General features: G+C 41.2%; 1 protein-coding gene, 1 long non-coding RNA gene and 1 other non-coding gene across 4 annotated transcripts in view; all 3 read right to left on the bottom strand.

Moving 5' to 3' along the window:
• ghrhrb (growth hormone releasing hormone receptor b) overlaps positions 1 to 25,747 on the bottom strand; it is an 80,149-nt gene that overhangs the window by 33,426 nt on the left and 20,976 nt on the right. The gene's annotated exons all lie outside the window — the stretch shown is intronic.
• Positions 3,910 to 8,258, bottom strand: LOC143413308 (uncharacterized). The gene is made up of 3 exons (XR_013093937.1): positions 8,038 to 8,258; positions 6,776 to 6,898; positions 3,910 to 5,513 (listed from the first exon to the last, which is right to left on the bottom strand). It is a non-coding gene; the product is annotated as an uncharacterized LOC143413308 (long non-coding RNA).
• LOC111501165 (5S ribosomal RNA) lies at positions 25,259 to 25,377 on the bottom strand. The gene has a single exon (XR_002721412.1). It is a non-coding gene; the product is annotated as a 5S ribosomal RNA (ribosomal RNA).

The raw sequence follows: 25,747 nt of genomic DNA, 5'->3' as shown, positions 1-25,747 counted from the left end.
ACTTTAATTAGTAATATTAACCCTGCTGATCTTTCATCTGCCATTTATGACCTTCCATTTATTCACAGCTCCTGATCCCCAGATGAACTTGTTTCTCACTATAATGTCAACCTCCATAACCTTCTTAACACATTTGCTCCACTTAAACACCAACTGTCTCATTTTCCTGTTCAGCACCATGGTTTACTCTTAACCTGCGCCATCTCAAAGCTAAAGGACGCCAACTGGAACGTCTGTTCAAGAAAACCGGACTTACGATACAAGAAATGTATAACAATCATATCTTGTTGCATAAGGATTGCATTGCTTCAGCCAAATCTGCATACTATTCTGGTTTAATCAGTTCTAGTGAAGGTAACTCCAGGTCTCTTTTCATTGTTTAGTAAAATTACAAAACCTCCGGACTCATTCTCCTCTCATATGAACTCTGCTGACTTTTGCAACTCTCTTATATCTTTTTTCACTGATAAAATCGCTGATATCCGCCAACTTAACTCGGTAGGAGCATCTAACTGTCAATGGTCAATGTCAGTGGTCAATAGTAACTTTATTGTCCCTAACGGGAAATTGATTTGCAGTATGTCCATACAGAAATATAAAAAACAAACAAACACATCACATACACACAAAAAACAATATAAGCCCTGAGAAAACAACCTAAATTTTATCATTAAAGAAAGTGCAATGTGCAATGTGCAATGGCAACAACACTTATGGTTTAGTGTTATTAACCATGATAATAGCAGTAGGTAGAAAAGACAATCTATGTCTTCACTGCAGGCACTTTACAACGACGACCTGAAGGAAGCAGTTGAAAATCATTAAAGAGAGGATGATCTGAACACAACAAGACAGAGGTTGCCTTCCTCAGCACCTGCCTGTTAGAAAATTTCACAAGCTGGACCTGAAATCTGACCAGACACTTTAACCAGGTTGCTAAATCTGGTCTTATTATTCAAGGACATATTACCATACCAGGCAATGATACAGAAGGTTAAAACAGATTCAATAAAACTTTTATAAAAAACGAGTCATCATTTCAGATGAAACATTAAAACCTCTCAACTCCTTAAAATGTACAGTCTTTGTTGAACCTTTTTCACTGTAGAAGCAAGATGTGACTAAAAGGACAGAACCGTATCAAGAACAGCCCACAAATACTTATAACTGTCCACCAGTTCAATCGCTGCACCATTTACCACTGTTAGCGCAGGATGTGGGGATGTCTTCCTGAAGTCAATAACCATGTCCTTGGTTTTCAAGGTGTTGATCATTAAGAAGGACTGATCACACCACGAAACAAACTCATCCACAACAGGCCCATGGGAATCCTCTTCACCATGAAGGAGGCTTACAATGACTGTGTCATCTGCATATTTAATGAAATGCCTGTTGGCCTGTGTACTGCGACAGTCTTTAGTGTACAAAATATACAGTAGAGGAGAGAGACAACAACCTTGTGGTGAGCCAGTAGAAGAGTTCAGTTGTTTGGAAAAACAGCGGTTCACACACTGAGATCTGTCAGTTAAAAAGTCTCAAATCCAACCAACCAGTTTAAATCAAGTTTAAACTGGTTAAGAAGTTTATCAACTAAAAGATGTGGCTGGATAGTATTAAAAGCTGAAGAAAAATCGATAAATAAAAGCCGAGTATGAGCTTTAGCACCATCGAGATGGCAATAAAGGAAATTCAACAGAGTGACCACTGCATCATCAACACCTCTACGAGGCCTGTATGCAAATTGTAGTGGGTCTATAAGATTTTCTACTTGCTGCAGGATCTCCTTCCTGACAAGTTTTTCAAAGGACTTTAGGAGGCCTAAAATCATTTAATGATGTAGGTTTTGTGGTCTTAGCAACTGGAGAAATAATTGATTTTTCCCATACCTCTGGAACCTTCTGCTGCTGAAGTGATAAAAGAAAGATGTAATAAAAAAATACTGCATAATTGCTCAGTGCATGTTCCAAGAACCTGGTCACATATACTTAAGGACCTGGACTTTTATTAGTCTTACTCATTTTAAAAAGATTTTCCACCCTTCTTTCATCAAAGAACAAAGCGGGGGGAGGGGGGCTCTGGTGCTCTCTATTAAGAAATCAAGTGTATTCCTAAAATTATAATTATCAATGAATCTCAAATAAAATCTATTCAGCTCATTGGCTAACTGAGAGTCTGAACTAAAACCAGGGAGACTTATCTTATTACAGTCACTGTAACAGTGACCAGTCATGTGTTTCATACCTGCCCAGGCAACCCTTAAGTTATTGCTACCCATCTCCGCCTCTACCTTACCCTTGTATTTTATTTTTTGCTTTTTTAATTTCTGATCTGATCTCCTTCCTAATTTCTCTTACTTTCAAGATATTCCCTTCAATAAAAGCTTTTTTCCTTTCATGAATCAGCCTCATAAGGGCTTTTGAAGACCATGGTTTGTTATTAGGGAAAAATGCAAAACCTTTGAAGGGATAATCATGTCTCTGCAAAAGGAGATATAGCTGCAGACAACGTCAGTGAGTTCATTAATGTCTCTACATGATTCTGTAAACACCGACCACTCTGGTCGCACCTTTTATGGAACTGTAACATAGATCCAGAGTCTTATTGAAGCGCGTGGGACAGTTCACATACTGATAAAAACTGCTCAGTGTTTTCTTCACATCGCAGCGATTAAAGTCCCCAAGAACAATATTAGGGGCCTCAGGAGAGAGATTGTAGTGAGTGGATGACGTTGGAGATGGTGCCAGTCGCATTCTTAGGATTCGCTTTAGAATGGATGTAAACGACGGTGACGTTAATCTGTGGGAATTCCCTCGGCAGATAAAACGGCCTCAAAGACACAGAGAGGAACTCAATGTCAGGCAGACACACTTGTTTACGAACAGTAACGTTTTTACACCATTTCTGATTTATATACAAACACACCCCTCCTCCTTGAGATTTCTGGGTGGCTCCGGGGTCTCGATCCAGATGTATGGGAAACCCGAAACCCTTTAATTCCAGAGAAGAATCAAGGTCAGAATCCCTGTGAATGCCATTAGACATGTATCTCTGTAGTCCCGTAAATGTGCGACATTCAAATGCAGTTCATCCAATTTACTCCTCAGTGAGGAGTAAAGTGTATCGTATTTTCTTCCTCAATCGCTGACGTAGGCCTCCCTTCTTACCCCGCTTCCTTGCTTTGACTCTGTTAAAAACAAGAGTGCCCCTGTGGTTACCAGATAATCCAGAGCTGGAAAACACTGGAGGGTGAAAAGAGTCCAGAGACGGGCCTTTCCACCGAAGATCCAGAAGAAACTCCCGTGAGTATGTAACTGTTTGTCAGTAGCAATGACTCCAAACAACAGTCAGGATTGCCAATAAAAACATGCGAAATAAAAACCCCATCTTCGTTAAAAGAAGTTCCACAAAGCACAAGCGGATGCTGTAGGATTTCCTCATGCTCAAAAAAATAAAAACATAACTCAAGAATGAAATTAAATAAGTTAAAACACTGACACTGACAGACAGAGACAACCTGCTGGTCGCCGCAAGAGCAGCGAAAACAAACTGTGAAGTAGACTTTGTTTTCCTCACTGTCTTCCTCCCAGTTATTTTCAAGTTTTACTCTTCCCTCCATAGCTGATGTATTAAATCTTATTCAAAAATCAAAATCATCCACTTGTCAGCTCGACCCTCTTCCCACTGTATTAGTTAAAGCTTGTCTTCCCTCATTGGCTCCTCTCATAGTATTATCCACGCTTCCCTTAACACTGGAATTATTCCTCCACCCCTGAAAACTGCTTCTGTCGCTCCAATTCTCAAAAAGCCTGCACTGTAAAAAAATATTCCGTAGAAAAACGGAAAATGTCCTGGTAATTTTCTGCCAGTACATTTTCTGTTTTTTTACGGAAGTTTGACGGACTTTTCTGTAAACGATAAAACGGAAAATTCTGTAGATTTACAGTATACTCTCTGTACTATTTACGGACATTTCCTTCAGCTATAAAACGGAAGATTCCGTTTATTCACAGTATATTTTCTGTATCATTAACTGATATTTTCCGTAAATAGAAAATTTGAAATTTCTGTTTATATTACTATTTCCAAGCACTTCTTTTCACTGTAACTCATTAAATATAGTTCTTTATATCCTTAAACGTACATTTCTATGCAATTACAACCTAGTACACCATGTACTCAAAAATTCATAAATTAAAACTTAAATTAATTTGTGCTTCGTACACAACAACATTGGTACAATTAATGTTAAATATTCTTTTATTCTCCTCAACTCTAAAACTATACTAAAATATAATGACAGCATCCATCTTGTCATAAAACTACTAAACAGCTGATACATGAACAAAATAACTCACAAGCTTTCAAATTTGAGCATTTTTATTTCCTTAAAATCAGGTTGCCCTCATGTAAATGTGTTTATTTACATTCATTCAAGTGGCTACCAAGTGTTTTCTTCAAACAGGACACCTGACAAACAAAAAATGTCATATTTAACTATATGTTCACATTTAATAATATCCATAGTACCTTTTAGTTAGAATCACTGCCTTGTGGTAGTTTTGCCTCAGCCAAATGGTTAAGGTGTGGCTTACATCCATGTCTGTCCACTTATGATACAGTATACACATGTAGTCAGTTATAGCCAAACACCTTTGATTACTGAATTACATTCACTTCATTAATGAAGTGAATGTCATTCACATTTGTGTGAACATTTGTCTGAGAACAACTCTTTACCTTAAAATATAACATACTTGAGTCAAAATTTGTTGACTGTTTAAGTGGTGCCACATGAATAAAACTGAACAGATCTAAAGAAGATGTTCCTGAACTTTGGGTTTATTCGAACAGGACGGATGGATAACCACAGGACTTTTCACCATATGATAACTAAAACACAAAATAAATTAAGACAGATCACTGTCCCAAACTTAAAGATAAAAGTGTATTTACTGGACTTGTTTTGTCAGTGAGGAGCAAAGTACAATTAGAAGTGCTTGTTCTGATGAAAAGTTAAACTGTAAACAGCAGCGTAGTGAATAAGGATCTGTGTCATCCTCAGCAGTGACAACACTTAAACATCATAGTTCAAAATCCTTAATGCACACCTTTTTCTCCATGGTGTTCAAATGCTCTTAGCTGTTTAAGTAGAGGAAAAAGTCTGACATATTTCATGACCATTAAATGTTAGACAAGGCTCTGAAAACAAGGTTACGGTTACAAACAAAAACCTCTGCTTGTGCGCACAGACCCTAAATCACAACAAATAAGACAATAGTAAGGCAAATTACTACAAAGTCTTGTTACCACTCTTCATATACCAGTGTGACAAAGTCCTGAATCCAGCCTGCATGTTAGTCCATCAAGGTCCATCTGAGCTTTAAGTAAAATACACTCAGCTTTTCCTTGGATTTTCAGAGTTGCTCAGTTCATACAGGAACTGCAGCAGTCGAGATTAACGTGTCGCTGTGTTGCTCCTCCGTGTCAGCCATTGAGACTAGTCGCAATTTATTCTGAGAAAAAAAAGAGAAACAACAAGTCATTTTTAAAAAGTTTGTATTTTTATTTTATTTTTTACCTAGAACATAAACAACATAAACAAAAAAGGATTAGGGCTGTGCGATATGACGATTTATATCAGATGACAATATAAAAATGTGTATGTTTCATATTATACACTATTGTTTGTTATGTGGTGTTGCAAAATAAACTGTTTATGGCAATATATTTTTCATGATTTTGATGGTCACTGTAGTGGCTATATTAATTTCTTAAAGTTCTCTCTTTCTCTTATACTTAAAATAACCACACTATGGACGGGCAAGTGACTGTTTTTACGTGTACTTTCGTTACCAACAATGACGGTAAAACCATTGCGTGGCTCCGCCGTCCGCTTGTTTATTTTCCACATAAACCTTTCACAATAAAGCTCAAATGATGTACATTATTCCCAAACATCAAATTTCAGAATATGCATCAAACAAATGACCTCAAATAAAAACATGAAGTGACTATAAATGGCGCTTACAGTCACCACGCAGATGAAGGCACAGAGAATACCAGCATGACCAGCGAGGATGAGGCAGAACCAGCTAGCTCCATCAGAAGGACCAGACAAAAGAAATCGAGGACCTTATTGTTAAACGAGGGGCTACCTCTGTAGCATGGACATGGTTTGGTTATGAAAAGTCTGACACGCCCCAGAAAGCTATACTATGCAAATTATGCCACAAACTGGTCCCCACCACCACTCAAACACGACAAACCTCTTTAACCACCTACACAAGAATCACATGAAAGAGTATGGAGAGAGTTTACGAATGAAAAGCAAAAAAGAGCCGTCAGGTGCTCAAAATAATCCTTAGACTCAAACGTTAGAACAGGCTTTTCCTCGCAGCACGCCGTGAAATAAATACTCAGAAAGAAAATGGCAGCCGTTTAAACTCATGTCTAAAAATGTATAGTTTCATGCATCGGTCAAAACACTCGACTCCAGGTACACGACGCCCAACTGAAAACACTTCACATAAGTCGAGTTGCCCGAGAATCACAGAATTTACAGAAAATGCACTATTTTGTGATATATATCGTTATCAGGAGAGAAATGTCTTATATTGGGATGTGAGATTTTGGTCATATCACACAGCCCTACAAAGGATTATAATTCACGTAGAGTTGCATACACATAACACCATTCTGTTGCAACAAAAGCAGTTTATAATTAAAGTAACATACATACCTTGAAAAACGAAATCAACCACAACATTAAACTCACCTTGTGTTTGTAGAGAAGGTGGTCAGGGTTTTTCTTCATTTCCTGAGACCAGCTGCTCTGGATTATTACCAGCTTGTATCTTCATCTTTTTTTTCACTTGGTGAAGTCTTTCATTGCTCTGCACTGGAAAACCAAAGTGTGTGATCAAAGGTGAAATAAGGGATATTTTTCCACTGCAGGACTTAGAGTCAAGTAGTGACAGCTGTTGAACCATTTCTCAAATAATCTGTAAGGATCTGGATTTTTAAGAAAGATACAAATATCTCTGCTTATATTTGGCTAAAAGCTTGATATAGACAAGGTATATAAAGCCCCTGCACACCAGCACTGCGCTTACATTATAGTTCAATCAAGAAATAGTTATTATTGATTTATTATTGAATTTTTTTTAGTAATAATTATTAGTATTTAATCATATTTGCACAGTGGGGTGACAAAAATATTCCACATACTAGAAATGCTGCTCAACATTTCATAAATTACATTTTCAACAAATGCTGGAGTAAAAACACAGTTACAAGGAAAATGTGTCTGTCTATAAATATTAACTAAACATTTCTATGTGCTACAAAATAGACATGTGGTGAGGTGAAACTATACTTTCAATAATATTACCACTACAGTCTGTTAACCACCGAAATAATCTATGCTGGTCAGCTAGCTAAAAGTATTTACTTTAGCAGCCCAAATCAGAGTGCTGCTAAAGTATCATCAGCAAAAGCTAATGCTACATTAGCATTTGCTAGCGTCAGCCGGGAAGGTCTGAGGGTTAAACTAGGGTTAGTGTAACTTTGCCCGAAACCCTTTAAAGTGTACAGTAGAGCCAACTGTAAAACACGGGTATTGATACAGTACTTATGAGAGTCCTAGAATAATTTCTAGGACCATAAGTTCTCACTTTCCCCAGTTATCCACATCGCTGACTTTTGCTAATTAGCTAGTTAGCAGTCACAGCTGTGTAATACCCAGAGAGACACAGACAGCTAACTATAATATTTATGAAAACTGGTTCAGCCACTGAAGGGCAAAACTGGTGGTATCACAGTAAAAATTATTTTAACATTAACTAAAATAAAGCTTAAGTCATGTTAAACCTAAATAACAATTATTTTTTTAAAAATGAGTCAGCAAAATATTCCTGACTTGTCTGGAGACAGCCGAAACCAGTTAACAAATAAATTAACAATTCTTTCTAAATAAAAACGCAGAGTCTTTTGAAAATTATTATTTTGATAAAAGGAAACATGAGTTTTAATACTTACCACAGAAATTTGAAGGCAGTTTCTCCAACTTCAGAGTCCAAAATCCAGATGAAGCCTGAAAGAAGCCTAATGGCTGCTCTTGCGCTTACTTTTCCCTCCTTTTTGGGTTCTTTTTCCCACAATGCATTGCAGTAGTTGAGAAATACAGAAAAATACCTGTAAATGACTAATACGGAAAATTCCTTCACGTTTATACAGTAGATAGTACTGTATTTTTACGGATTTTTTTTACAGTGTGGTTCAGATCCCAATAACTTTGATAATCTCCACCCTATATCAAACCTCGCCTTTATTTCGAAAATCCTTGAGAAAGTTTTTGCCTTCCAGCTTCACTCATACCTCAACGACCATAATCTCTACGAACAATTTCAGTGCCCCTCCCGAAAATCTCCTGGAGCCACCATTCTCCCAAATTTCTCCCGATTTTCCACTCGGACAACAAAATTGAAAAACCATATCCCAGATTGGCTCAGGCAATTCCAGTTTCCAACAATGGCTACTACTGGTGCAGCTACTTAGTTTTAATATTACTCTTATTACTCTTTGTGGGTCACAAAATAAACTTTTAACATATTTTCAGGCGAGAATGTCGCTGTGTAAACTTCAAATATCTGAGCCGGGGAGAACAGCAAACTCCCGGCACATCGTTTTCAAACCCCCGCGGTCTTTCGCTACTCAGGTTAAACATGATATATAAGTCACTTAAATAACTTAAACATGTTATTGTTTTATGTGTTCATGACTAAATCAGTTTGGCTGAGATTAAAGTTATTAGATTAAATTAGATTAAATAAAACTTTATTAATCCCTCGGGAGGGTTGCTCCAGGGTTTTCACACAGCTGAGTAAACGTCAAACAGAGAACTGATTAAACAGAAGTCCAAGATGGTTGAGAATTTACGCCAGCGTCAGGTTATACTTTAGATCGCAAGGAGCAGACAGCAGAGTTTCACTCCACCAAGAGAGCTCATGACATAATTCTGAAGGCTAGACCGTCCAATTTCACAGTCGCTCACTTCCGGCCTACTCGGCCTTCGGAGGACCCGGCCCACTTAGACCACGAAGGCTGGGTCCTCAGGTGGACACAGCCTGTGAATTTGGACACCTCTGCTGTTTCCAGCCGGACAATAATAACGGTGACATTTAACCTATTTACCCGATAAGTAAACATTGCAAAATTCAAGTTTATTGTGTATATACGTATATGTATACCACTCCCCCCCAACAGCCCTTTTGAATGTCTCCCTAATTCTGAGGTCTCAAGGTTGGCAAGTATGTTATTTGGTCTCCCTAATAAGTCCCTCCATAAACTTCAACTTCTTCAGAATTCTGCAGCTCGGGTCATAACTCGTACTCTCTTAAGAGACCATATTACCCCAATTCTTCAACAGCCTCACTGGTTGCCCATAAAAGCCAGGATAAACTAAGATAAAATCTTAGTTCTCATGTTTAAGTGTATTCATAACCTTGCCCCTCCTTATCTCTGTGATCTGCTTCGTATCACCACAGTTTCCCGCTCTCTCAGATCTTCATCTGCCACTCATCTTGTTGTTCCTTCTGCTTGCCTTACCACTATGGTAAGCTTTCAGTCGCTCTGCTCCTCGGCTCTGGAACTCACTTCCTTCAGCCTTAAGAAATGGATTCTCTTCCCTTACTTAAGTCACAACTCAAAACCTACTTGTTTAACCTGGCTTACTCGCTTTAAAACTTGCTGTCAAATCGTGGGGGTTTTTTTGTTTGTTTTTTTAAATTTGTTGTTTGTAGTTGTATTTTGCTGGTTTCTGTATTTTAATTTATTAGAATCTATTTTAATCTACTGTTTTATTGATGTTGTTTTCTCTTTGTAAGGTGACCTTGGGTTTTAGAAAGGCGCCCTCAAATAAAATGTATTATTATTATTATTATTATTATTATTATTATTATTATTATCATCATCATCATCATCATTAGTAATTTTAAATACGAGTTCAAAAGAGATGCCTGTGCAAGTGAGAGGAGCCATCATTAGATTAGGAAAAACATGAACCATAAATCCATGAAAGAGAAAACATTTGGATTGGTCAACTCAAAAACTGATGTGTTCTTAAAAAGAATAAATGCCAACAGCATCAAAAAAGTGCATGATGATAGATGTATTTACATAGTAAAGAAAAAGCCTGCCAGTCATACAGTTGCATTCACAACTGGAAGTAATTCACTTGATCTTCATTAGTTTGAAACTGAAAGCTGGTTGTTTGTTGACTTTCCGGGCCCTGGTTGCCTTGGTAGCCCTTGGCAAAAACATATTTACTACCAAGTAATATCTCAATCCATGCTGACATTGGTAATCGCTTAAGCTGTTTGCCAGGAAGTTGAGAAAACTTTATCACCAATTTGTGTCACCTGTAGCTGCCAAATGTCATTCACTATCCATAGTCTCTGGTCACCACAACACTGCAAATGTTCCCAGTAGGGTCAAAAGGTAAATCAAGAATGTTCTTGAGGAGGCAGGTGTTTCACTTTCAAAGTGTAAAATCAAGAGACACCATCCTGAATGTAAAAACAGGTTTGCAACAAGGTGCAAATTCCCTACAGCAAAATAACAGCATACTCTTCAATGGCAATGTCAGTCCTCCTTCAGCCTAGCCCAGCATGCTTTTAATAAAAGTAGTTATTAAATATAAAATTGAATGCAGAGAGACCCACAAACAAGCAGCAACTTAAGGGAAAATAAAGGTTTGATAGACATCTCACAGGAGGAAATGCAGCATTTAGTAATGTCCATGTGTTCTAGGTTTCATGTAGTCAGTCACTGAATTTGGATTTTTATCCAATTATTAAAAACGATTTTATCTTTTAATATGATATTTCAAATCATGTGTGTGTTCCAATAATTTTGAGCCTCTGAAAATGTATAAGTATAAACATTTATAAAAAGCCTATAATTCCTAAACCCATCCAGCCATTCGTTCTCTTCTGCTTATCTAAGTTGGGACGCCTTCATGATTTCACTTTACACATATTATTCAATTTTTTTAAACATGAGAACATTAGTCTTTGACTAACCTAGAGTGTTACAGTGAAGGTTTTGTTTTTCAGGGCATCTTAAAGAGTAATGTGATACTTACCAGGTCTTAAAATGAGATAAATGCTATCTCAGCTGAACAATAAAGCATGACACATTTCACTCTGTCATTATTTATTTAGCAGAAGACAACACAACGTACAGAACCAGTGCGTGGAAACACTAAGCACACCGTTATTGTTCCAAGAGGAGTTAGGAGTGTAAAACAGCAGCCAGGTGCTGATAATTAAACGCACATGAGTAACTGCTCAACAGCAAGTGTGATGACCTTTATAAAAGTTGCTAATGTGGCTTCAGCTCAAACTCTACGGGTCTCAGTTAGTATGTTAAATATTTAAGTTCACGAGAGGACAATTAGAAAAAGATTAATCAAGTACGGCTTGTTGGTAAGACAAGACCAAAGTGGACATGTTTGACCATTATGCAGAGTGCCATATTTGGTGAAAACCAAACACAGCATATCTGCACAAACATCTCATAGAAACTGGCAAACATGTTGGTTGAGGAGATGTAATTTTGGGTTTGTTTTGCAGCCACAGGACCTGGACACATTTAAGTCATCAACCGTGAACTCTGTATGAAAATGATTCTATAATGGAGTGTGAGGTTGTCTACCCGACAGCTAAAACTTGGCTAGAATTTACAGTTAGTTTTTTACATTTTGATATACTTTGTTAATACAATTAACCTGAAATCACACAAAAACCATAAAAGTATGAAAAGGTTAGATTTTTTTTTCTTTTACTCTGACGAACCAACCAACATGTCTAACAAATCATTTTCAAAACTTGAAATGCAAATATATATTTTAATTTTTTTAAATTTATGCACAAATTTTGAACACAACAAAGTTACATACAACTATTTATATAACAATGCAGCCAATACCTCGGATGTTTTTTGTACAATTATTTAAATTTCTTTACAGAAATGGAGACCCAGTGAAACAGGCTGCATCTTGCTGTTACATCATCTTAAAAGAGTCATTTGCTTTGGACACACCGGCGCACCTGTCAACTCCAGATACAACTATGTATAAACAAATGCTCAATGAAGCAACATTTTGAAGAAGAATGGGCCAAAATTCGCCAAAAATGATGTGATGGGGTCATAAAGTCATAGAGAAATGACTTCAAGTTACTGTCTGTGAAGGTTCTCAGTCATCCAGGTCATCGTAGTCAAAGGAGCTTGCAAAGAAAAGCGTCTGGACTTCTTTAAGTTGCTTGAAGACGTTTCACCTCTCATCCGAGAAACTTCTTCAGTTCTAAGGTCAAATGGTGGAGAGTCCCAGATATAAACCTAGTGGGAGAAACCCCCCACAGAGGGACAAAAGGACCCCCTGATGATCCTCTAATCGCCTGAACCAAGGTGTGAAACTGGGCGTGGGTCCCAATCAGCCAGAGTTTCGGGTGTGTTCATTGTGAAACCTGGCCCCACCTTATCATGCGAATTCCTGAGGTCAGATGGCCCAGGATGTGAGTGGGCGTTAAGGCGTCTGGGAAGGGATCTCAAAACTGGATTATAGATGGCAGAGAGTTGGTGTCGTAAACCCCCGCCTCTGTTCAAAGATGGTCGCTCACAGTGGACATAGATGGCTTCTTTCACTCCTCTTTCAAACCATCTGTCCTCTCTGTCCAAAATGTGAACATTGGCATCCTCGAAAGAGTGTCCTTTATCCTTAAGATGCAGATGGACTGCTGAGTCTTGTCCTGTGGAGGTGGCTCTTCTGTGTTGTGCCATGCGCTTGTGAAGTGGCTGTTTGGTCTCTCCAATGTAGAGATCTGGGCATTCCTCGCTGCACTGTACAGCATACACCACATTGTTAAGTCTGTGTTTTGGCGTTTTGTCTTTCGGGTGAACCAGTTTTTGTCTGAGCGTGTTGCTGGGTCTGAAATACACTGGGATGTCGTGCTTGGAGAAAACTCTCCTGAGTTTTTCTGATACACCGGCTACATAGGGGATGACAATGTTGTTGCGTCTGTCCTTCTTATCCTCCCTCGCTGGTGTCTGGTCTTCTTTTCTGTGCCTCTTTGCTGACTTTAAGAACGCCCATTTAGGATAGCCGCACGTTTTGAGTGCTTCCTTTACATGTGTGTGTTCCTTCTTTTTCCCTTCAGGCTTAGAGGGAACATGTTCTGCCCGGTGGTGTAGGGTCCTAATCACTCCAAGTTTGTGTTCCAGAGGGTGATGGGAGTCAAAGAGGAGGTACTGGTCCGCAGAGGTGTGGACTCGAGTCACATGACTTGGACTCGAGTCAGACTCGAGTCATTAATTTTATGACTTTAGACTTGACTTGAAAAAATGTTGTAAGACTTGTGACTTGACTTAGACTTTTACACCAATGACCTGGGACTTGAATTGGACTTGAACCGGTTTACTTGAAAAGACTTGATATTTCACCCCAAATATAAAATGTAACATGCATATTATATAGAGATTGAAAATGTCATTCAGGGGTAGAACCACAAAGGATTCTGGGAACTCGTGGCAAGAGGTACTAGGCTTTTAATTGAAATCAGTCACACAGCGATAAAAAGAAACACAAAAATGTCAAGAAGCTGTTGTATTATTAACTGCAATAGCCGGGCACATGACAGCCACGGGAAGCCGACGGGTAAAGAGATCGGTTGTTATCGGATTACGTCGTTGAAGAGAAATTGTTCGAGCCATGTTTCCGAAGTAACAAAGAGGCGACGGATGGCCTGGATTGCAGCCATTCAAAGACCAAATATAACGTCCCAGAACACTCCAGCTCACAGGTTAGTCTGCTCCAAGCATTTCCACAAAGGTCAGTCTGCTGTTGTAGTTAATGCGTCATTTTCATAACATAATTGGTGATATAGGTTACAAGCAAGTCTGGCGCTGAACAGAAATTGTCGCTCCTTTGTTTATTGTGCATAAATAGTGAATTGTCCTGACACAATATTGCGTTTCGCTTCTGTTATTATGGTACATTGACAAAAACATATACTTTTATTCACAGGATAAAACAGTTTTTTTGTATCACTAATTGCCCAGTACGATTACAGCATACAGTATTATTGTCACTGCTACATTTCTGTAACGCGTACCAGAAATTATTTCCACTGCTAATTAATTACCGTTGAGCTCAAAGGTCCTATTAATAAACGGTTAACTAATGTGTATTTATGAAGACGATTTGTGAGACTGGTAAACTTATGATAGGTACGATGGTCTTTCGTTCTACACGGTGCATTTCAAGGTGTGAAGTTGGTCACACCCGATCCTCCAAGGAGCTGTCTTCTTGTAGTCGTTTTCTGACAGTCTCCACGGCCTCCGTTTTCTGGAGACTGTCAGAAAACGACTACAAGAAGACAGCTCCTTGGAGGACAGGACCAACTTCACACCCGATCAGATTTGCACACTGTTAGACCTCTGCCTCACCACTACATATTTCAAATACAACGAAGGCTTTTACACATGTTCCCTCTAAGCCTGAAGGGAAAAAGAAGGAACACACACATGTAAAGGAAGCACTCAAAACGTGCGGCTATCCTAAATGGGCGTTCTTAAAGTCAGCAAAGAGGCACAGAAAAGAAGACCAGACACCAGCGAGGGAGGATAAGAAGGACAGACGCAACAACATTGTCATCCCCTATGTAGCCGGTGTATCAGAAAAACTCAGGAGAGTTTTCTCCAAGCACGACATCCCAGTGTATTTCAGACCCAGCAACACGCTCAGACAAAAACTGGTTCACCCGAAAGACAAAACGCCAAAACACAGACTTAACAGTGCAGCGAGGAATGCCCAGATCTCTACATTGGAGAGACCAAACAGCCACTTCACAAGCGCATGGCACAACACAGAAGAGCCACCTCCACAGGACAAGACTCAGCAGTCCATCTGCATCTTAAGGATAAAGGACACTCTTTCGAGGATGCCAATGTTCACATTTTGGACAGAGAGGACAGATGGTTTGAAAGAGGAGTGAAAGAAGCCATCTATGTCCACTGTGAGCGACCATCTTTGAACAGAGGCGGGGGTTTACGACACCAACTCTCTGCCATCTATAATCCAGTTTTGAGATCCCTTCCCAGACGCCTTAACGCCCACTCACATCCTGGGCCATCTGACCTCAGGAATTCGCATGATAAGGTGGGGCCAGGTTTCACAATGAACACACCCGAAACTCTGGCTGATTGGGACCCACACCCAGTTTCACACCTTGGCTCAGGCGATTAGAGGATCATCAGGGGGTCCTTTTGTCCCTCTGTGGGGGGTTACTCCCACTAGGTTCTCGGATGAGAATCTAGTGGGAGTAACTAGGTTACTTCTCGGATAAGAGGTGAAACGTCTTCAAGCAACTTAAAGAAGTCCAGACGCTTTTCTTTGCAAACTCCTTTGACTTCAAGTTACTGCTGCTAAAGTTGGCTCTGTAAGCTATTGAATCATGAGGCATACTCATACAAAAAAAATGTATGTAACATGAATGTTCCTATGTGTCACGTTTGTGCCATTCCATACAGTAAAATATTGTATGTCCTGTTGTTACTCCTGTAGCTTTGTTTTAGAAGTTCCTTCATTAGAACATTGAGATTCTGCAGGTACTACAGGATTCAGGATTTCCCCACTATGGGAAAGTGAAAAGGCATTTCATTTGGTGTCGTCCTCAGCCCTCTTCTCTACCCACACTCTGTCTCTGCTGTTCCCCTCACTTGCCTGATGAGCTCTCCCTGCAGTCTGCATTGCTCCAAGCGAGGGAGGCATGGAGACGGTGGCAGAGTTTAAAAGAGAGCAGTAATGAGGATTCAGTCTCTCCACCACCACGTCTCATACATCAAAGCTCCTTGCTCCTGTGTCAATTAAAAGAGCTATGCAAAAAGACACCCCGCCACTCATTCATAATAAAACACAGCTCTTGGCTAGTGCTGGAAGATTGGCTGCCAAAGCAGTGATGAAGCAAACATCGGACCCCCATAACCCCCACCACACCCACCGGCTTCTGCATCACAACTATTGTCCATGAACACATTAACTTAGACTAAGCATATGCTATTTTGAAAGAAAACAGCATGTTGTTAATCTAAATTCGTTAATGACCCTCCAAGTAATGAACTGCCACAAAGAGACTAAGGACTGGTTGGTACTAATGAATGCAGTGCTTTTATTCAACTTGGCGTGTGTAACTGCACTCCATAGGCAGGATGGAACCCTTCATATGTAGCAATAAAAGCATTACAGGATGACACAACAGATGAATGGCTGGTTCTTCTTACTCAGTATTATTAGTTGCGATTTGTGTTCTATTAGCAGAAAGTATCCATAGCAGAAAGACCTTTGTTTTTTCATGCTGTCAGTAATTACTTCCATCGGAGACTCCATAATTCTAGTAGGATCAATGGTCTGTGTGACAGATTGATGTAAAGAGCATCATTATGCTCACCATGCATGAACATCTTATTGATGCACACCTTTGCACATTTCAGCATAATAGGCCCTATGGCAACAAGGCAAACAAAGTCTCTGGTTTCTAGGTTTGTGTCACAGTTTTTTTCATTGTCAAACAATGTGATTTTTCTTCATCATAATAATGCATTCATACAGGGCTGACATAATAAAACAAAACAAAACAAACAAAGACAGATCCTAAGAGATGTGCACATGATTAACAAGTTACCCACAGCCTTAGCGTAATATTTTGTTGAACATTTGCAGAGATTAGTTAAACACACACACACACACACACACACACACACACACACACACACACACACACACACACACAGTAAGGTGGTGAGGTAAAGATTTTAATTTTGTTGCTGTGTTTTCTTAGATTTGTGGATTGGGATTTTTGTAAAGCGGCACCCTCCAGGGCTAAAGTAAGCTGCAGCGGGAAGCTGATAGGCTTCACCTCTGCTAATTCAAGTCACTCAACTTGACCACTTGACTATGTTTGGGCTGTCTGTGCCTTTTGGAGCATTTCTAAGGAAAGTATGTGGTGATTATTAAGGCCTACTATTTGGCATCGGCCATCCAAGAAGGTTGTCCTACAATTTTTATGAGTGAATTTCTAACTTTTATTTAGTCTGTTACTAATTAGCAGATGTGGAACTATGTGTTTTGCAGTTTTACAGTTCATAGATACAGCCTACTAACCAAGTTTGCTACAATTAACTGATAAATATGCACTTTAAGCTCTCATGGGCACTTATGGCTCAAAACATAAGGGTAAAAAAGATCAATGAGAATTCAAAAAGCATATACAAGTAAACAATAACTGTCTGGATTAGCCTGACGAAGGTTTCATCATTTCTGACGACAGCTGAAGGAAAATTACACTAACTTAGTGTCAGTTAAAACATATTTCCTGTATACCCCTTACACTGTCTTTACAATATCTCGAGATTATTCCTATCTGGCTACAACTACCCCCTGCTATAACTGTCCAGTGTTTCATGGTTCAACAAAAAGCATGTACATTGCTGCTGCTGTGACAGTACTACTGATATTACAAAAAAGGGACCTTTGATACATGTACCACAATATCTGCCCTTTATTATCATTGCATTGTGATGCAGATTAAGGCATAAAACCTTCATGTAATGAGTTTGCATAAATTTAATGTGTAAAGAAAGTACCTATATTTCCCAACAGTTTTCACTAGCATTTTCATTTGCAATAGCGGTTCATTGCATGAAAAACAATTTAGCTACTATAATTCATAATTTTTACACTTGGCAAACCCACAGTTTTCCGCATCAGTAAACCAACAGTAGCTTCCTTGTGTCAATATTAACACAATCAGATTATTTTGACTGTTAATAATTTAATAATGAATTTACTAAAATGTCAATGAATAATGTCAATCTGACAATCGGGGATACTACTATTACTAAGACATATGAATGTATTTTAGATTTAGCTACTCAAATTTTCTGGAAAATTAAAAAAAAAAAAAGAATTATTTGGAGAACTCTGTGAAAGTAAGGAACATTAGTGATTGTACAAGAGTTTATGCAATAGAAGTATTTTGGCTGTTTACAGTCTGAAGCAACTGAGCAGCATGGTGTAAGTGTATCAAGGTAAGAAATAGGACAGGGCTCCAGAGTCTAAATACTGGTGGTTATGATTACACTTAACAGATGGCTCACAGAGACTTTGAGTAAGGCTCTGTACCTCCAGGAAGAGATGTAAAACTGAGAGTTCCACAGAAAACGGTTTGAATAGTGTAATAACTGGCTATAAGAAAATTGAGAATGAGAGGATTGTGCAAAGGTGGAAGTGACAGAACAGAGAAGCAGGAATAGCCCAAACATCAAGCTATGCAGACAGACATCAGGAACCAGATCATGTAGATTTTTCTCCCTTTAGGCTAACTGCTGTAGTATTAATATAGATTTTATGAATAGTATATAGCAAATTTAAACTGTACACCAAGCCTAAGCTGAAGTTTTAGAGGAAGACATTTTTTTTTGGGGGGGGGGTAACAAAACAAAGTGCCAAATCTCTCTGCCAATGGACAGCTGAAAGAAACAGAAAATGGTTTTGGTGTGCTTTACATGTCCTGTTTTAACCTTGACGGCCAAATTGTCACTCTAATGATTACAAATCCTTTATTTATTCATTTAGGAGCCCCTGCCTTATGTTCTGGGCTTCTGTAACAATGTAACACAGTGCATTGTTTCTAAATCTCTAATTCATGACTCATATTGCAATGTGCTGGCTATTTGCACTCCCCACCTGATTTAAACCAAATTTGTACATCAAACGTTTAATGTAGCATCACAGTGTGTATTTTCTACTGTCAGATTAACTCGCTACATGTTATAACTTAAATCTTCTTCCTTTGGGTTGTTGAATATTGATCCATGATTTCTATTGTTGTCCTATGTTGCTTTGCCAAGAGCTTTTCTTTTTCATGTGCCTCCTGTGTTCGCCTCTCTGCCACATTGTTTGTAAGAGTTCAATCTCGGTTCGTCTTTTAGTTTATTTAAGTTTTACTTTAAAGGGTGGATTCTGATCTAGACAATGGATGTAGCTACGACAGCTGCTTTGTGAAGTAACATTATGAGGCTTTGATATTACCATCTTAGTGTTTTAAAGTCAGGTGTGATCTGATAGTGGGTCTGATAGTGAAACCCACATGCATACTGGCTTGTCAATCAAGTCATTAGCCAATGTGGCTTGGATAATCTAGGGTCAATCAGACTCCGTTTTTTACTCATTATGATCCAAAATGAGTGACTGAGCCCATAAACTCAGGAAAGTGATCAAGTCTGAAGGCTGTTTTCACATATTCTATAATGCCTTCATAATACATGTTCTGTTTGTGTGAGATATAATAGAAATGACTACTTAGTGGTCACGTCTTTTGGTGTCCATATCTGTGTCTGCAACAGTGTATAATAAAGGCTTAACACTGCAAGTCTTTCTGCAACAATGTATAAGGTACCATCTTGATACAGAGTTATAGTGGTACACTGGTCCCCATTAAAAATAAAATAAAATTAAGTTTAAGTGAAAATATATAAATGCCAGAATTGCATACTCAGAGAGTAACACTAACCATTAAGTACAGTCACTGGCTACACACATTAACAACAGCACTCCACTAAATGATCTGAGCACTTGGTAAATCACTAAGACATTTACTTCAGTGGCTTTAACAATAGCCTCCAAAGAGCTATTCATTTTGGGGCTAGACTAACCTGTGAGAATGATTAAAACTGTATAATGACAATAAACTAATTCAAAAAGTTAATATTCTCCATTTAGGCTTTGAAGTGAATTAGTATTGTGAGTGATCTCGCCTAAAAAAACAACCAACTCCCTTTTCTGACCATGTAGAAAGAAAACCAGATGTGGAAGTACCGACTCTGTCCAAAGTGCCCCTAAGGCAGGGCTGTAGAGTGCGACCAAATTTTTCAGTGGTGCGACTAAAAAAAAATATTTGGTTGCACCTGTGCAACCAACTGTTTTGCTGTTTTGCTTCCACGACTATTAAAATCACACTCCATGCACAGCTAGCTCTCTCTCTATCTCTCTCTGTACTTCAAGAACAGTTTCCCGTCTCCAATCTTCGTTTTCTGTATTATTCATTCGCTTATTACCCACCAGTCTACCGTTGTTTACAGCGCTGTCGGCTGCTGTCTTTTTCTTTTCTTTTTTTCACTTGAATGACCTCGGACAAGAAAGCCTATTTTTTCTGTTGTTCAATACTGAAGAAATTTGAACTTTATATGCAGAACATTGTAGAATATTTTTAAGGTTATCTGCTATAAAAAGCCAGACCAGGAAAATCTCCTTCATGTTTTTCTGTGTTTTATTCTCAGTTACTTTCGCACAAAGGCATCTGCCGTGATGTTCACAATTCTGATGAAGTCAGTACTGATAAATGATCAGAATTATAATATTTCTGACTGTCTGAGGCTAAGTTGAATCGAATCGGGACTTTGAAAACCGGAATCGAATGGATTATAGAAATCAGTGATGATACACAGCCCTAGTGAGCAGCCTAGGCACGACAGAAGTGGATGTAGCTGTAATAGGAAAAGAACTATTGCTAACTTTTCTGTTATGTTAAGGCCTGATCCTTCTGAAATTCATAGCCAGTGCTCTGACACGGTGTCATCAATCTTTGAATGCTGAAAAAGCACAGTGTATCCAGAAAAACACATTATATTATATAAATTATTATAAAATTTGTGTGCGCCTAACTTTTGTGCCGGTACGCCAAACTTTTTAAAGTTAGGCGTACCGGTACGCCCATGGCAAAAAGTTAGTCTAGAGCCCTGCCCTAAGGTTTACATTTCAACATGGCAATCCTAGCAGAGAAGAAGAGATTTAAACTATTCCATCCACAGCTCTTTGAATATGTTTAATTCTCCTGCACTCTACAAATTATATTTCATCTGCAAATTGGGTATAATCCTTTCTTCAAGATGATACAACTCCTTACAACAAAGTGCAGAATGAGAACAGCTAATACCTCACATTTTATATCTTCCTTACAGACTCACTACTCTTGGGATTCTTTCCACTTTGTCTACACACTGCCTTTTCGTTTTCGAGAATGATTTATGTTCCAGTTTTGTTTCTTTCCTAATATCATTTGTTATTCTTATGTTTGTTAGGATTTGGACATGCTGGGGTTTGTTTTTTTCTCCCTCTCCAAGATTTCTGATTTCTGTCAGACTTCTGGGTTCTCTCATCGAGCCACCATATTTCAGAATCAGCTGTGGCAACAGTTCTTTGCTAGATCATTGTCTCTGCTATTGTGGTAACGTGACCTGTTCCTAGTGACTTCAGATAATGCATTTCTTAGATAGACAAATCTAAGTTTCCTTGTTGGTCTCCAGTATTCCTGAGAGTTACATTTCACCCTCCAGAAGAACTGAGCCACTGCCAAACACTTGCTCACCTGCTTCTGATCTCACTTACCTGGACTCCGCTGTTCCACCTGTGCACCCGCCAGCACATTCTCCCCTGCTCAACAGCCGCAGTAAACATAGTCATGCCTACAGTGTGACAAGTAAGCTTCACCTCCCACTATTGATGATTCAGTATTTGTTATCAAGCCCGGCCTCCTTTTAAAATTTGGTCTACCTCCTAATGCGCTATAATCATCTGATAACAGTTCATATGATGGGAAGGAAATGGTGGAGTGGTCTATAAATTTTAAGGAGCTTAGTTATGGACATTGCTTTTTTATCATCACATTCTTGTCTTTTGGTGAGACAAAAATAAAAGTAAACCGTGTCCAGAGCAAATTTGACATGTAACCAGTGTAATATAAATAATAAAAATGGCAATAATGTACTTCAGTTCATTCATGATGCATTTCCTGTGGACGAGAAGCACAGAAAGAAGTGCCTGGTGACACTTAATAACCTGATTAGATGTCATCTAAACACATGTGCTGGCTTGTACAAGAATCCTGTAAATTGCTGTATTTATTTATATGTTCCATCCATCCATCCATCTTCATCCGCTTTATCCGGGGCCGGGTCGCGGGGGCAGCAGCCTAAGCAAAGAGGCCCAGACCTCCCTCTCCCCAGCCACCTCCTCCACCTTATCCGGGGGAATACCAAGGCGTTCCCAGGCCAGCCGAGAGATATAATCTCTCCAGCGTGTCCTGGGTCTGCCCCGGGGCCTCCTCCCGGTGGGACATGCCTGGAACACCTCACCCAGGAGGCGCCCAGGGGGCATCCTTGTCAGATGCCCGAACCACCTCAGCTGGCTCCTTTCGATGTGGAGCAGCAGCTGCTCTACTCTGAGCCCCTCCCGGATGGCCGAACTTCTCACCCTATCTCTAAGGGAGAGGCCAGCCACCCTTTGGAGGAAGCTCATTTCTGCCGCTTGTATCCGCGATCTCGTTCTTTCAGTCACTACCCACAGCTCGTGGCCATAGGTGAGGGTAGGGACGTAGATCGACCGGTAAATTGAGAGCTTCGCTTTTACACTCAGCTCCCTCTTCACCACGACGGAACTCATCCCCGACCCGGAGTGGGCACTCCACCCTTTTCCGGCTGAGAACCATGGCCTCAGATTTGGAGGTGCTGATCCTCATTCCCGCTGCTTCACACTCGGCTGCGAACCATTCCAGTGCGAGCTGGAGGCCCCCACCCGATGAAGCCAACAGAACCACATCATCTGCAAAAATCAGAGATGAGATTCTGAGGCCACCAAACCGAAAGCCCTCCGCCACTTGGCTGCGCCTAGAAATCCTGTCCATAAAAATTATGAACAGAACCGGAGACAAAGGGCAGCCCTGGCGGAGCCCATCACCTACCGGGAACGAGTCCGACTTATTGCCGGCAATGCGAACCAAGCTCTTGCAACGGTTGTATAGGGATCGAATGGCCGGTAGCAATGGGCCAGACACCCCATACTCCCGCAACACCTCCCACAGGACACCCCAAGGGACACGGTCGAATGCCTTCTCCAAGTCCACAAAACACATGTAGACTGGTTGGGCAAACTCCCATGCACCCTCAAGTATCCTGGAGAGGATAAAGAGCTGGTCCAGTGTTCCGCGACCAGGACGAAAACCGCATTGTTCCTCCTGTATCCGAGGTTCGACTAACGGACGAACTCTCCTTTCCAGCACCCTGGCATAGACTTTCCCAGGAAGGCTGAGGAGTGTGATCCCCCTGTAGTTGGAACACACCCTCCGGTCCCCCTTCTTAAAGATGGGGACCACCACCCCGGTCTGCCAGTCCACAGGTACTGCCCCTGATCTCCACGCAACATTGCAGAGGCGTGTCAACCAGGACAGCCCTACAACGTCCAGAGCCTTCAGGAACTTGGGGCGGACCTCATCAACACCAGGGGCTCTGCCACCAAGGAGTTGTTTAACTGCCTCAGTGACCTCGCCCCCGGAAATTGGCGGGTCATTCCCCTCATCCCCAGACTCTGCTTCCTCCTCGGAAGACGTGTCAGATTGAGGAGGTCCTCGAAGTATTCCTTCCACCGCCTGACAATTTTCTCAGTCGACGTCAGCAGCGCTCCGCCAGCACTATACACAGTGCAGGTAGAGCACCGCTTTCCCCTCCTGAGACGTCTGACGGTTTGCCAGAATCTCTTCGAGGCAGTCCGAAAGTCTTTTTCCATGGCCTCTCTGAACTCCTCCCACACCCGAGTTTTTGCTTCAGCCACTGCCCGAGCCGCATTCTGCTTGGCCTGTCGATACCTGTCGGCTGGCTCCGGAGTCCCACAGGCTAACCAAGCCCGATAGGACTCCTTCTTCAGCCTGGTGGCTCCCTTCACCTCTGGTGTCCACCATTTGGTTCGGGGATTACCACCACGGCAGGCACCAACCACCTTGCGGCCACAGCTCAATGCAGCAGCTTCGGCAATGGAGACGCTGAACATGGTCCATTCGGACTCAATGTCCCCAGTCTCCCTCGGAATGCTGTTGAAACTCTGCCGGAGGTGTGCGTTGAAGATCTCGCGGACTGGGGCCTCTGCTAGACGTTCCCAGCACACCCTCACTACGCGTTTAGGTGCACCAAGTCTGTCCAGCGTCCTCCCCCGCCACCTGATCCAACTCACCACCAGGTGGTGATCAGTTGACAGCTCAGCCCCTCTCTTTACCCGAGTGTCCAGAACATATGGTCGCAGGTCTGCTGATACGATTACAAAATCGATCATCGACCTACGGCCTAGACCGTCCTGGTGCCACGTGCACTTATGAACACTCTTATGTTCGAACAGGGTGTTCGTTATGGCCAAACTGTGATTAGCACAGAAGTCCAATAACAAAGCACCGCTCGGGTTCAGATCAGGGAGGCCGTTCCTCCCAATCACGCCCCTCCAGGTCTCGCTGTCGTTACCCACGTGAGCATTGAAGTCACCCAGCAGGACAACAGAGTCTCCAGGTGGAGCACCCTCCAGCACCCCCCCCCCCCCCCCATGGACTCTAAGAGGGCTGGGTACTCTGAACTGCCACTCGGCGCATAAGCGCAGATGACAGTCAGGACCCGTTCCCCGACCCTAAGGCGCAGGGAACAAACCCTCTCGTCCACCGGGAAAAACCCCAACGTACCGGCAGCAAGCCGAGGGGATATTAGAATACCCACCCCAGCCCGCCGCCTCTCACCAGGGGCAACTCCAGACTGAGACAGAGTCCAGCCCCTCTCCAGGAGACTGGTTCCAGAGCCCAAGCCATGCGTAGAGGTGAGCCCGACTATATCTAGCCGGTACCTCTCAACCTCACGCACTAACTCAGGCTCCTTCCCCACCAGAGAGGTGACATTCCATGTCCCTATTGCCAGTCTTGGCAGGCGGGGGTCAGTCCGCCAGGGCCTCCGCTCCTGGCCGCCACCCAGCACACAATGCACCCGACCCCTATGGCGCCTCCTGCGGGAGGATGGGCCCATGTCTCCTCTTCGGGCTGTGCCCGGCCGGGCCCCATGGACTAAGGCCCGGCCACCAGACGCTCGCCCTCGAGCACCCTCCCCGGGCCTGGCTCCAGGGCGGGGCCCCGGTAACCCTATCCCGGGCAGGGTAAACTGTTCCCTCTGTGTCCTTTTCATAAGGGTCTTATGAATCGCTCTTTGTCTGGTCCCTCACCCAGGGCCAGTTTGCCATGGGAGACCCTACCAGGGGGCAAAAGCCCCCAGACAACATAGCCCCTGGGATCCCTGGGACACACAAACCCCTCCACCACAATAAGGTAGCGATTCAAGGAGGAGAGGCTTACAGCACCAGGTATTCCCAGGCAGTCTCCCATCCAAGTACTAACCAAGCCCAGCCCTGCTTAGCTTCCGAGATCAGACGAGGTCAGGCGTGCTCAGGGTGGTATGGCCGTAAGCTTATTTATATGTTAAATTGTATAAACCATGTCTTTAGTAATTACATTTAATATAGGAAAAACAAATGTGAAACAAGCTACACTTGTTTTATCTCCGCAGCATGTTCTCAGTTTGTACTGGACAGCTAGACCAGCTGTGTGTGAAGGTTCAAATGAAAGAGCAAATCTCCTTATTCACTTGCTCATTTCATTCAGCTCTGCCATTACTGAATGATGGCTTGGGGATAGAAGCTCCTCTGATATTTAACTTTGGCTCTGTTTTTAATCTCACTGTTTTTTCTTAATTGTTCTCTTTTCATTTTGTCTTGTAAGCATTATTATTATTATTATTATTATTATTATTATTATTATTATTATTATTATTATTATTA

Source organism: Maylandia zebra, linkage group LG17, assembly GCF_041146795.1.
Source record: "Maylandia zebra isolate NMK-2024a linkage group LG17, Mzebra_GT3a, whole genome shotgun sequence".
Taxonomy (NCBI): Eukaryota; Metazoa; Chordata; class Actinopteri; order Cichliformes; family Cichlidae; genus Maylandia; species Maylandia zebra.
Note: the sequence above shows the minus strand (reverse complement) of the source record. Positions and strands in the feature narration are given on the sequence as shown.